Here is a 12,238-nt window from a genome sequence, read left to right as displayed (position 1 = left end):
GCCATTCACTGCCAGACGTGCTTCCTCGACTATTGGGAAAAGACCCCAGGAGCACTTGCACAGCCTCTCTACATACATGTACCAACAGACAACACACCTCTCACTAATATATGATGGTAATCACAATTGACTCTAGTGGTAAAACAGTTCGGCTGGAGAGCTTTTAGCCTAAGTACCTGAATGTGACAGCATTGGGATGGCAGATTGCACTCTTTGCTGTCGACCAGTGAAGTGCCCGAGTAATGCTATTTTGGGGTTTCAGATAATAAATGGGAGGAAACTCTCGAGAGACGTCTGTAAGCGCCTCAGTGCCATACTGTTTTTGTTAGTTGTGATGTCTTGTGTGTTCCAGCCACGGGTCTTTGTTTTGTATTCTGGTTTGTCGCTTTGAGAAAGATGAGGGCCATTCCACTGACGAGGGAATTGGCTAGATAAGTAACTTGTCAGTCTGAAGGATGGCTTTCCCAAATATGTGGTGGATGTGATCTTGTTTAAATCGCCCCGTAGTCTGATCAGTATTATACTTCGCATATGTGAGAGCAGACAAAGCATCTCCTTGTGGCTATTTGGTAATTTAGCTAAGGGGAAGTCTGTTCAAAGTCTGGCAAGTGTTCGTCCAGTTCGGTATAGTTTGTAAAAGTCCAGGGAAGGAATGTGCTAAGATTAAACACGGATAGGCTATCTGGCTTGGGATTAGCTCGTCGTGTTTTGAGAATAACCTCGATAGAATCTATTGCATCCCACAACACGTCATATCTATATTTCAACATGTACTTTATAACTGGGAATCGCCAAGTTAGTATCATTATAAAAGTATAGTACATGTAATATATCAAATTCATGACGGAGAATACAATACCTCGACTATAAAACATGCTATTTTGTAATTGCGCATGTTTAAGCAGATAGAGCAAGTATCCTTCTTCCTTTTCCGTGCTAAAGCTATTTCCCTGATAGGAAACTGGCTAAGTCACCTTCCTGTATTATTGCCCGTTGGAAACAGAATGGTGCACGCAGCTAACAGAATAAGTTATATTGTCGGGGAATGATCCGTTAGGGCGGAAAATGCAGTTACTAGATGGAATGACAGCGACATTAACATGTAATCATGTGATATACGAATTGGCCAAGCCATTCTAGCATATGGTATGGTGTCTTGAATTACTAGTGGTCAAGAAATTAAAGAGTCAGTCGATCCCATTTCTACGGTGGCTGGGAAAGGACATCACATGATTTTTTTTTTTCAACATGAAATTTTTTTTTCAGGAAATATTTCAAGCGATCGAGTTATTTATCTCCAGCGATCGACATATTATCTGAAACGATCGAGTTGATCGAGTTATTTATCTGGAGCGATCGGCATATTATCTCGGGCGATCGAGTTATTTATCTCGAGTGATCGACATATCATCTTGATCGCTCGAGATATGTCGATCGATGTAATGTCCTTTCACAGCCACCGCACATTTCGAATCTTAGAGTTTCTACCTGTGAGATACTACCGAGATAAATTACAACTTAACTTCTGTGCCGAAATACTGCCGCATAAAATTTGGAAATTACTATCTTATCTATTATAACTTTCACATGGAATTTTCTAATTTAGATACCTATTATAAATAAAAGTGTTTTGTAAATGACATGATTCCCAGTCCCATACAGAACGCAAGAGACTACACCAAAGTTCTAATTCGTATCAGAACCCTGATAAGATCTTAGATGGCATTTTTAAGATTCTGCAATGCCATGTAATCGTTGAAAGTTGTCACGTTTCCACCACCCCTTAGTCAAATCCACCCTTGCTCAAAGGATATCCTGTCACCTTGTCCTTCTTAGGTTGGTGTCAGAGTACTAGACTATTCACGTTCATCTGCTGAGTTGTGATATTACTCTATCAATAATTGAGCATTAATAACAATAAGTACCTTGATAAAAAATGACCGGGATATTGCAGTATGAATAATGAATGGTTGTTGAATGATGTGTTTAGGATATGGACATTGTGTTTTTGTGACCCTCTGGTTCGATATTCACATCAAGACACAGGTGTTTTTGCCTACCCGTCTGATTCTTTTTATCTTTTATTTCATCTAGTGACAATGCATGGTGATATCTTATCACACTACTGTAATTTACTCAATAAATTGTCGCGAGTGTTTTTTTCGAAAACATCTAAAAAAAGTTTCTGATTGGAGAATTAGCTGAAAGAAATTTTGTTATTCGCCCAAATAGGAAACGCTAGGATTTTACTTTTTTCCCAGGTCGCAAAAGTAAAAATAAAATGTACTACATAATACAATTATACGATCATGTCACTTTCTCTTGAATTGTCCAAAACATAGTATTGCCAGGAAAACTATGTTGAATCTTATACAGACAAAGTATCCTTCAATTGGCAAACTTTCTGTCAAGGATTTACTTATATTTCCTATGTCATCTGAAGGGCAAATTTCTAGAGATGTATCCAAATTCTCTTTTAAACACTCAACTGACGATCCTAACTATTAGAGTCGAATTTATTTTAACAAGTCAACACTGGCACTTCTTCTTCTTTTTTTGCAACTTGCACCAATTGTATTTTCTGCTGATATGAAATGTGATTTTTATCAGGCGTCAATAAACTTATTTGAATTAATGATCATACGAATGATTTACCTTGTTGAATCTGACCTCTCTCAAGTGTCGACATAGCCGTATCTGATATTTTGAATGGGCAGATGGTGCTTGTAAACATGGCCCAGATTCCACCTCATCAAGAAATGCAACCCTTTGTTATGATATCAGAAAGTCACCACGAGTAAATAATGGGCGACCTAACGACCTACAGTCGACCTCCCCTGCCTGGAATGGATCGTTCCCGCTCTATGGCAGCCCATGTGATCAGCCGTTCGGTTGCAGTTTACAGAATTTACTGCACTACTGTTTTGAAGATCGAGCATATCGAAAATCGGACGTTTGCACGTTTTGGATTATGCTTTGATCTATTGGCTATACAAGGACTTTTGGGAATTAATTGCAATACATTGAATATTTCAGGTAAGATTTGTTTTATTCATTTATTCTTTAAACTGATGCACTGGTTCGATTGCAACAACTCTGTGCTCGACTTAATTTTGTGGGCCACACCTCTAAGTCATTTTTATACTCCTCTTGATATGTGAACTTCAACGTACCATACCTTAAGGTGAGGTAAGAAAAAAACTCTTTTAAAACTTATTTACTACTAATAACTATTTCGTCAACTGATTTCTACGGCCAATTTCTTAATCTTCCCGGGGAATCCTCTTGATACACCGGTACTGATACCTTACATTCAAGCGCGAATTTTGGTATTCGTTACATCGTAGGTTTAATACTCAATGTTTTGTCTGATTCTGGACCCGAATTATTAACGAGCGCTGTACAACGATGGTCGACATTTACTTTGTTTTAAAGGAGTTTCGGCGGAGTTTTTTAAGGCTAAGATAGGCAGTGCGCATGGTAAGTATACAATACTGCAATAAGGACAATACTGCAGCAGGCCTATGCAATCGAGTTCGTGTTCATAACAGACGGAAGGATGCGAAGTAAGCGACAGAAGCTCCGCTCACACAAGCAAGTTTTTTTGTGTCAAATACTAATCGTCCCAGAGAGTGCAGTCCCAGGCATTTTAGTGTGTCAAGTTGACTTTGTTGAGTGTGCTTCTCAGTCTCACTCTACAACTGATGATTCATTTTAAAGATGTATTACAATGTAGAGCAACTCTTGAGTTATAGCTTCTCATTCATGTCAATGTCAGTCCAAGCCACTCTAATATTATGTTATGCTGGGCTGGGAAAAAACAGGAAGGGCTCCTCCATCATTCTCCTTGAACAACGTTTCTTTTGTTGGGAATGTACTCACACTTACTTGCCAGTATATACATGGATAGGCTAATCCGGGAATATTATGCCCGAAGGATGAGGTTGTATATATAAAAACATTGCACAGTTTACGATGCCATTAAGTACATGTACATGTGATAAAAGTGCGCTAAAAACGAATTGGCTATTTTGAAGGTGACTGCTTTTTCAAAGTGAGTAGGCTATCACAAACGTCCCTATTCATGATTAGTCTGCCATTTCATTATCAGTCATTACAGACCATTGACTTTGGCCTACTTCTGTGTTGATGGTGATGATAGATGATGGATGAAGTGGCAATCTGAATCTGATATTATCTAGGCTATTTCAACAATACTTCAAGGGGTATGGTCATTTTACTACTTTACTGGCCTTGGGTCAATGGCTTGGGTTTCGGGTTATCGAAATAACCATGGAGAATCATAATTACTTCGCCAAGCATTACGTGGTTCCAAACATATTCCTGCTCCTGAGTTCCGAGTCCTTCCACCTCTCCTGGCCATTGACCTACCTGTACTTGTACTTAGCTGATGTTCGCAAAGCTGACTGAGCCTGCTGCTATGGGCAGCGTTCAAGCGCCATAGCTAATGTCAAGACAGCAAATATAAGCGCAAGACCGTTAAATATGCAACCCAATAAAAGTTTGTTTACTTCATTATTAAGCCTTTTGGGTAAAGGTTTTATGAACATTTGACCATTGTGTTGCAGACAGTCTTGTTATGAATATCGCATGTCCTTAATCTACAAGTGTTCTTCATATGCTATTTGTTATTTATGATGACTCGTCAGATACCACTGCCACTTCTTCAGAGATTGAGGTGGATGTCAAGGGCTTTATTGCTATCATTAAACCGATTCTAACGGTTACCGATTTTAACCGATAACGAATCTAGTGCACATCATTGTGCCTACACAATGAGACCGATAATATTCAACATGGCGACATTAATACTCAGGAGCAACATGCCTTTATTACCTTGTTCAAGGAATAAGATACTGTTTCAGAAGCATGCCATTAAAAATACGGTTATTAATGAAGGACGTGACTGAACTGGTTTGAAAAGGGTCTTGTCATGTGGATTTGCGCTTCAAACAAACTTTACTCTTCGGTGGACAATTAAGGTTTCATTTCAATTGCTCAATTATGTTGTTAGAGGTAATTTGTCGAACCTCAGTCTAAAAATTTAATTGCCCATTATCTTGTGGAGACAATGGCTGAACAGACAGTTGATGTCAAACTTATCAGTGGCGGAACGTTATTGTCAAATCCTCTCATTGCCTCGCCAGTCACCCCTTGAAGGGATACTATAGGCAGCAGCTAGCTAGATTTGATAAAGTTTATACAAGTCGCCAGTAGTATTCTTTCCATATTCACACCTGGACGAGGAATATATTTAGTGTTGAATCAAACAAGACCCAATGCCCTTTGCATGTTGAGAATATCCCATAATTTCTATCGAAATATGAATGATATTACGCTCTTGGAAGAGCAGATTTACAGGAGTACTCCGTGGACCATCGAAACTCAACAACCTCGTTCGCAAACAGCGATATTGCAATGAAATCTTGTTGCATTGTCTCAAATGATAGACAAGTAGAAAATATAAAGACTTACATGTATGTGCCTCTAACTATCAATTATATTGTCATTTGTAAACTGATTAGGCACCCTATTCCCATTATCTTACACGATGAAAAGGGAATTTGGTAAAATCACTGGGTGATACTAAGCTCATTACATGTTAATATGTATAGTAATATCTCGTACTTTTGAAAAATTGCTGAAAGATGATCGGGAGAATTGTGAATTAAAGACAGTGCTATTATGCATGCACTTGTATTGAGCAAATGACTTTTGTTCGATGAAATTCTAAAGCTCTATTTGTATTCATTTGAATTTCGATATCACTTGCAGATGTGTCGGCTGTTTAAACAAAAATACATGAAGACCACGTTTTATCAAAATGTTATTATGGATCAAGCAGTAGTACCGGTAGTACTGTCTAGCTATTTTATAGAAATAGTAAAAAAAGAGAATATTTTATTTGAATCTACACCGGTTGATAAATTAAATCAGGAATTAATGAACTATAGTCTTTATTAATTCTTGATGACGTGCAATAAAAGAAATAGGAACGAAGGTCAAGATGAAACATGACGTCATGACCACTGGACAAATTGGTATCGCCACTGGCAGCGCTGTTGCCTATCCAAACATATCAACTATGTGTTTGATATCGGTGGCTTGAAGCGAATTCAAAACTTGACTTAGATCGGTAAAAAAACCGAACATAGTAACGGTGTGTCCAAGCAGTGCCTTCAAAACTGAAGAAGCTTTAAGCGAAATCTTTGCTCTGAATGGGATCGATTGCGTCCTTTGCCGGGAAGCATAAAAAGGACACTGACATTGTATCGATGAAGCCTCCAGGGTGTCCTTTGATAGCGAGTGAAGTGACTTCCATCAGAAGGCATTGTATTTAATTTTTTTCGTTTGACAGCATGCATGCTGATTCTCTGAATGCATTACATGTATGCCCTTGGGGCCCACGATTGATGTCTTGTAAGGATGCACGCACTGTTTACCTGTTGGTTTTATATGCTGAAGTGGTTCGCTGCATTAAACTTCCTCCTATACTAGAAGATCTGACATGCCGGGGTAACAGTTTTTGGTCGTTCCCCATATTTGAATGTTTCCATCTAAAACGTAGCTGGCCAGACTATAACCTTCCAATGGAGGGAGAAACAGAGGTTTCAAAAGGCGGCAGCAAACATTTTATTGATATCTGAGATAAAAGATGAACAAATTTTGCTCATGTGAGACACATCAGGCACATATGCATCGGATTTTAACATGGGCAATCTTTCTCTGTACCAAATACTGTTAAAATGGAATATTTTATTACTAATCTCTTGTTGACAAAGCCTGGGAATTGCATCGGCCTCGACAAGTGTATCAATATTTGTCAGTTCTCACATTGCTGGCTCTTTTTATAGATCAAAGTAAATCGACAACTCCTGGGATGGTGTATTAGAGTGTATATATTATGACATATTACAAACAAAAATGATATATCATGAGAACTGCATGCATGAACACCTTCCTCGGGTGTTCCAGATCACTATAAAGGGGATTGTGCATTTGAAATGTTATTCAGACGGATGAATTGTTAATCAGTCATTATGGTTGTTTTTCTATTCACCAAATATTAAATATTATCGTCATTCTCACGTACATCAATTACTTAAAGTCATATTTTCACAATCAACAGATTTCATTTCACGCAATTCATTCATCAATAACCCATTAACCAGCTTACCTTAATGCTTCTTAAAAATAATTTCATCATGTTAGATGCTGTTGTTGAATAAAGAACTCGGATGCACGATAAATAACGAAATCGATAGAATTATTTTTACATTTCCCTCTGAAATATTTTGTGGCATAGTGCAAAATAGTGACAGATTTGTCTTTTAAGTAACAAAATCCACAGTCAACGGACTCCACATCTTGCTGCTCAGAATGTATCTATTGCAATTCACGTTTTAATTTGCTGCTATAGGCATCAAAATACGCCAGCCTGCCGACATGACACGTTTACAAAACTGAAAAGGGTTTTACAGTGGACCATATCCCAATAGCTTTCATAACGCACCCATTGGTAAATAAAGAGTGTTTGCAGCCAGGGCACCAATCTATTAATTGAGATTCATGTGTGTGAACAGGTCATCTATCATGATCTATGGCAATGACTGATCAGTCACAGGATTCCATAGCTAGCCTGCTGGGAAATAGAGATATTGCCATCAAAACCAATGTTGACAATGTGGCTGTGGTTAGAGGTTAGGAGAGTCATACTTCTTTAATTACGATATTGTGAACCTGGAGTTGATATTAGTTCAATTAGTCTGAATATGCTTCTTTTATGATATTGGGAACCTGGATTGGATTCGAGTTCAATTAGGCTAAATATGCTGACAGATTACTCTGTTTTATTAGCTGAAAGTGAACTAATTCCAACTTTGCTTAGGTGATCTCCTAGTCAATGCAATTTCCTAATAGGATGTATAAAGTCATCGGTAAAATAACTGATGTGGTGTGTTCAGTTGCAGTTGAACAGAAGAGAGAGTTTCCCTCGAGATAACAAACAATCTCCAGGTTCAGTCACAGAGAAGACCCAAAGTTCTCCACTATGCCCTTTCTCCAAGTGTGGAAGTGTGCAAGTTTAAAACTTCTAACGTTTTGCATTCTAGTAAAAAAAAACACTCTAATCGTAGCAAACAGTGCAGGCTTACAGGCACCAAATAAATGTACCGGTCCATACATTGACTTCGTGTTTCAAAATATTTTCGCACGATTTTTAATTCATTCAAATTCCTCGTAGATTTACTATAACTGATTAAGAAATTTAAAGTATATATCAGATGTGGCTCATGCTACTCATCACGTGTGACATGCTGCTATTTGATACCAAGTAATTTATTTTAACCATGTGGGATTTCATGCTCATTCGTTGTCAACGACGTATCAATAATGAAACTGAAGGAGTGGTGAATTAGTTCAGGGGATTGCATTCGAGTGGTTGTAGGATTCTCTATCTAAATTTCGGTAATTTTAGTAGAATTTTTTTCGAGATGGTGGTGAACTTTCCACAGGTCATTTTTCGATTTCTACTACAGTGTTACAGTGCTAAAAATAATCTCGGTCCGAAAAATCATAAATGTATGTTTTTCTGAACAATGTATTTTTATTCTATTCTATACCAAACCTTTTCTTGAAAATAGAAGCGTGTAGATCCTAACATGGTGCCATGCTTAAAAAACATCTGAAAGACTGCTATCACACATAATTTTCCTTACACTTTCCCCTCCGCTCTGTTATACTGCTATGTTAACTTACTGGATGTCCATGCAAGCATACCCTGTCACACTGCACGATACCACCCTTGCAAATTGAATTTTGATTTGTCACGGCATAGTATGAGGAAATGTCCATTTCTGCATCAACTGACAGAAAAGCATTAAGCATTATGCGCTAAATCGCCCGCTTCTGTTGTAACCGTTTAATGCTTTTTGATCGATATCTGATTTCTGCTAATGTTAAAATGCCATTAGCCTCTGTGAGCGAGATTGCTGTTGACGTCAGGTCGGCTTATGTTTGGACTGTCACAAGAATGACTGTTGAAACATATGGTTTCCTGTTGTAGATGAAGCCAACAAGGCAACCACTTCCAACAGGAACTTGTGTCCATCAAATTGAATCGTTTTATGGCATAACTAATATCGGGTGATTTTTTTCAATGTGGACTGAATTGCTTTTCGTCTAAAAATTCAAACGATAAGTGCTTTTTGTGGGATTTTTATGTAAGATTTGATGCCCGTTGAAAATCAACCATAGCCTGTTATGTACCTTTGACAGCCAAAGGTGTACCAATGTTGATTATGATTACATCATCGCCAATCGTATATCGGGCAGACAAGATAAAAAAACACTAGGACCTTTGGGGATACCTTTATGCACAAGGAGTGCACTGGCCGTACAAATAACGTCTCCTGTCAATATCCATGTATGAAAATCCATATATATTCCATGTTGGGATGGCATATTTAATTACTATGTGAAGCAAAGACAATCACAGGCCGTAAAGAGGACTTAATGGCCTATTGATTTCCATGAGACTTCTCCCCTTACTTTTCTCAGAAATTCTGTCTACGACCTAGTAGTATCAGGTGTAGTAAGTGATTTACTGGCTATACAAGATAAAATAGAAGCTGGTTACTCATGATGCAGCCAAGGTTTGATTTCTACAAGGTATCCGCATAGGCTATACTGCCTTAGCTAACTTACGTACATGTATATTGTAATTTTGTTCATCAAAATACACAGTCGGAAAGTCATTTAGTATCATGCAATGGGAGGATACCTGAGGAAGATGTCTCACAAAGCCTATTTGGTGATTTACCTCATACAATAACATGAACTACAACTTGACCAAAACTAAATAACGATACTACCATAGATTGAACTCTGCAAGGTGTAAGAATACCCAATATTCCTACCGAGGCCATCAAGAATTTGTGCTACATCTGACCCTATGCGATCAGTTTCCCAACCCCACCAATAACTATCATCGGACAATCGGTGTAAACCCACTTGACAGACAAGTTCATCCTTCCGCCACTTGCAAGTAACGCAGCCTCATATCCCCCTGCTAACAACATCTTCACCGAGATCAAGCTTATTGATCTCATTGATGGTGGATGGCCATTCTGTATGAATGTTGGCTCTAGGCAACCTTTTGTGTTAACTGTTAGCAAGACTTTGATTCGGACAGCCGAGTTTCTCGATTGGCTATCTGGTGCTGGAAGTGACACTTGGCGCTTTGACCTCGTCCATCAAGATCAGGAACAGCTTTCCCAGGAATGGAACCAGGATAAAACCTATACACGTGTGGGAAATCAAATCGGAGGGATATATTGCTGATCAGGAGTGGATTAAGTTGTAAATGGATACGAGTGCTTGGTTGCGAACTTTCAAATCGAGGAGGTGACAGAAAGTTGCTGACAAGCACATCACTTATAATAATACTCCACAAAACGACAATGACGCTGATAGAAAATGCATTAGAACAGTTAAGTTCAGAGCTTAACAATATCTTACTGGAACCCTTTACTATATGTACACAATGCATGCAGAAAATGAAAGAAACGATATCACACTGAAATAATTTGCTCTTGTGGTGTCATCGACCCGTGATGCTAAAACCATCAATGTTTTTCTGATACAAGGAGAAATCTAGGATTGGGCGTGGGAGATGACTGATTTTTATAGCCTATGGAAAATGCACAGTCACGTACCCCAGTGCTTAGCATTACATACATTAGACTGTATGCGTCGCATTGCCTGTGGGAGGACATTTTACAGGTTTTTTTCAAGCTATGCACAGTCACAAACAATGCTTACTTTGGAATAGCCATGTTTACCAATTCAAAAATCATCCTGCAATCCTCCCATTTCCAGCAATTAGCTGCCTTGCGTCATTCAACCGTCTGTTGCTGTTGCTGCAGACGCAGTTAGAATAGATAACGCAACATCCTAGCAGTAACGACTCTGGCATTCATGGGCTCGACAAAATCCATTCCCAAAAGCAATTTGTGTCTTCATGAGTTAGTCGATATGTATTTCAATTAAATAATTGATGAGTCAGCAATCAAATTTCTATCCTAATGCACCTGGTGTCTGCAAAAAGGGACAGTCATTGATTTAAAATAGAAAGCAAGATAGATTATCGCAGACGCAGCATATCCGTTTTACCTCTTTCCTGAACACGAGGCACACAAGATCTGGCAACTTTCCATAACCACAAGAAGCAAACTTTCGAGTGCACATAACAACAAAATGTTGCTACTTTCCAATGCTACACTTTTGCTAGAAACCATTACATGTACTAGGTATTTTTTATAACAACTGCCAATTATGACTGAATGTGCGCTTTCATGTACTGTTAATCCCATCCATCAAGAATATCAATTCTTGCTGCCATCTGCTAAGCAATAATGGACCGAGATTCCCTGTTACGAAGGAAGCCACAAGTTGATTAGTTGATTAATACTGTTGATAAGTTCACTGTTGCTAAAAAAAACTTGTAAGATGCTGAAAGGTTCAAAATATGTTATTTATTTCCACAAACGTCGAAATCTGGATCACAGTTTTCAATCTCGCTATGCGGTGCCCTGAAGTGTATTCAATAGTAGGGTATGAAATACAACTTAGTGGACCCAAGAGAGGCATCTAAGTCTTACAGTCTGACTAATGATAATTGTCATGCTCACTATTGATTACTTTCTTGCATGTGGCACCGGCTAAGTTAGCACTCAAGGATCTTAATGCAAAGTGACAAAGTAACTCGATCAGGTATTGAGTGGCAACTGTGTGTGTTTGTTGTAAAAGTTGTTAAGGAATTCCCTGCCCTCGTCAGTTTGCAAAGGATACACAATGTCTCTGCAATGTACTTTATCCTTACATGAGAAACTGGCATTGGGCTATGAGATGTCGGAAAAGTTTTAATTAGGATTTCCTTAGGGATTTCCTTGTGTCATTTTACAAAGGATATAATGTAATAATGCAATGTACAATTGTATGTACAGTGGCCATTCTTATTGGCTCGCATTGTTTTTGCAAAAAAATCCAATGGGGATACGACGCCGGTAATGATATGATATGATAAAGTTATCCGAAATTATCCGCACCGAATTCTATTAGCAAATAGTTTTTTTCCAACTAACATGCATTATGTTAGTTATCGTAAATGACCGCAACAATCTGCAACCATAGGACAATAAATAAGATACCTTCCCGA

At 38.3% G+C, this 12,238-nt stretch overlaps 1 protein-coding gene across 6 annotated transcripts in view; it reads left to right on the top strand.

Moving 5' to 3' along the window:
* The window catches only part of LOC135488080 (excitatory amino acid transporter-like), an 84,159-nt gene that overhangs the window by 20,701 nt on the left and 51,220 nt on the right, over positions 1 to 12,238 (top strand). For 3 of the 6 annotated variants that reach the window (XM_064772483.1, XM_064772480.1, XM_064772484.1), the window contains exon 1: positions 2,880 to 3,036. The exons of 1 other annotated variant lie outside the window; for it this stretch is intronic. The gene's annotated coding sequence lies outside the window, so the exon portion shown is untranslated. Of the gene's footprint in view, positions 1 to 2,878; positions 3,037 to 12,238 lie in introns of those variants that run through there. 2 more of the 6 variants (XM_064772482.1, XM_064772486.1) reach the window with 2 other exon arrangements.

This window comes from Lineus longissimus, chromosome 5, assembly GCF_910592395.1.
Source record: "Lineus longissimus chromosome 5, tnLinLong1.2, whole genome shotgun sequence".
Classification (NCBI taxonomy): Eukaryota; Metazoa; Nemertea; class Pilidiophora; order Heteronemertea; family Lineidae; genus Lineus; species Lineus longissimus.
Note: the sequence above shows the minus strand (reverse complement) of the source record. Positions and strands in the feature narration are given on the sequence as shown.